Raw genomic sequence first — 2,481 nt, 5'->3', positions numbered from 1 at the left:
AAGTATAGAAATTACTGCATATACCAACCCATAACCATCAAGTAATCCACCAATGTTTTCCTTATGGATGATTGGATTTGATGACAAAGAATTAAATCAAATATAAAACTTCAAATGAAATTTCTCATCCTAAAGATAATGGCGTTCAATTTTCTCTTTCACATAGGATAAGTAAGTAACAATTTTGAGTTCATTGTCCATATACTAAAACAAAATAAATTTAGGGTTCATCCAAATGGGGAGAAATTTGACCAAAAAATATATGAAATTGTAACTGTACCAATATCTAAGACGTGAGAAATGGAGAAAAGACGTTCTTTTGGCCCTCTTCGTTGGTTTTCTCCTCCAGTAATTCCAAAAAATATATGTGATGAATTGAAGAAAGACAATTTTTAAGAATGCATCATCGTTATTCAGTTAAGGCATCAACGAGCCCTAACCACTATTTGAGGAAGTGAAAATGACAAAGGATATCTGAGGAATAGAAACTGAAGGCGGTTGATGAAGAGATGATTACCGTGGGGAAGGTGTTACTGCTGTAGGAAATCAAGAGACAAGTCTTCCCGACAGCGCCATCACCGACTGTGACGCACTTTACGAATCTAGAAGCGCTCATATTTCTTCAATTGAGCCTCGGATGTTTTCTTTGCTCAGAAGACCTGATCACGGATTAACACACTAGGTCAAGAAATCCTGTTTGTTCGCTTTTCTTCTTTTTCTTCTTCTGTCTTCTATTTTTCCTCTTCCGACCACTCTGACAAATCCTCGGTTGTTTAGCTACAAACAAGAATCGCGTTGACGCTTGTTCAGAAAACATTAAGAAACAAACAAACAAACAAACCCTAGAGAAATGGAAATGAAGAGGGGGGGAATCGAATAATAGGAGTAAAGACTTTGTTGAGACAAACATGAAACAAGAAATATGGGGAGTAGAAAACCCTAATGAAAAGGGGGTGAACGAATTAACTGGAAATCGATCAACATCTAGAAAGAGATCATTAGCTAATAAAACCACCGAAGCCTTGTTATATGATGAACTTGGAATGATTGAAATAGAAGAGGGTAGTGATGCATAAAAGAAAATCCCCAAATTTAATAGTAAATATGAATCCAATCGGACGAATAAAGAGTTTGAGAGTAGAAATATTTTGAGAGTAGAAATATATATTCGGTAAAATTCGATTACCTGTTGCTGACTAACTGATACATCATCGGAATCATCATAAGCATTATCCAAAAACTCATACCCAGTATTGTAGTTAACTATCGATCTAAATCAAAATGGAAAAGAATTTTGCTTAATTTTTGACGGATAACTATAAAGAAAAAGAAAAAGAAGACGACGAAGGCCTAGGGCTTTTTCTTGCTAATTGGAAGAGGAGGGGGGTTTTAATTTTTGGAATCCAATAGGCGGGTTAAATCCCGCGTAAAAAGCGTGTTTCATTAAAAATTTATAAAGTGACACACTTAGATGACCCACATGTTATGAAAGGCGCCCTCCGTATTTTTTTTTCTGACACTAATTTTAGGGCATGCACAACTGCGTGTCCTCTATCCTTCAAATTTTGGAAAAGTGACATTATTTGTTAGGGCACGCACAAATGCGTGTCCTCTATCAGCGTGTGTCATTGTTTGCACGTCATTAAAGGGATGTTTTCTAGTAGTGTTATGGAAATCTTATGATATTTAAAAAATCATAAATGAGACTTTTCATATAACTTGAGGACAAGTTACAAAAACACATTTTATGAACACCTTTTAGATCAATTTGGATCGAAAACAAATTATCACATAATTTTTCTATTAATCTAAACTAACTCATAAGATCAAGATAATTCATATCATCAATCTTCAAGAAATTAGCATGAACATATAAACTAATACAAATCTTGAAATTATGACACTTATCTAACAATTAGAAGAGAATCAACATTACCATAACAAAAAATCAAATTTTATGAATAAAAACATTTTGTGGTAATGATTCAAATCCAAACCAGGCCAAAAAAACTCGAATATATGCTGTCAGGGGCTCCAACTCGCCGAGTGCAAGAACCAACTCGACGAGTTGGATGAGTTTACACATGGAATCGTCGAGTCCCCTATCCATACAACAAAAATTCGATTTTTTCAGCCTTTTTCAGCAAGCAGCATCAAGTATAATTGAAAAGGAAGCCTAGGCTCTGATACTACTGATGGGTTTTGTATACTACAACATCCTATGGTGCACATACAACCCTAAATACCTTGAATCTATGTTTTCACAAATTATACATGCAAATAGTTTCCAAAGAATTAATCCTATAACTAGCATGCAATTGTCATATACCAAATAAGATACTAGTTAGAGTAACATACCTTTTATGTAGCTTTGAGTCTTGATGTATTTGGCCTTAAGAGCTTAGCCCCAATAGTGTGCAAGCCTCAAATGAAGTCACAACACATCATGGACAAAGGATGAAACTTGAGAGAGAATTCATT

The sequence above is a fragment of the Lactuca virosa genome, chromosome 2 (assembly GCF_052849685.1).
Source record: "Lactuca virosa cultivar CGN04683 chromosome 2, Lactuca_virosa_CGN04683_v6, whole genome shotgun sequence".
In the NCBI taxonomy this organism is placed as follows: domain Eukaryota; kingdom Viridiplantae; phylum Streptophyta; class Magnoliopsida; order Asterales; family Asteraceae; genus Lactuca; species Lactuca virosa.
This window is presented reverse-complemented; position numbering follows the sequence as displayed.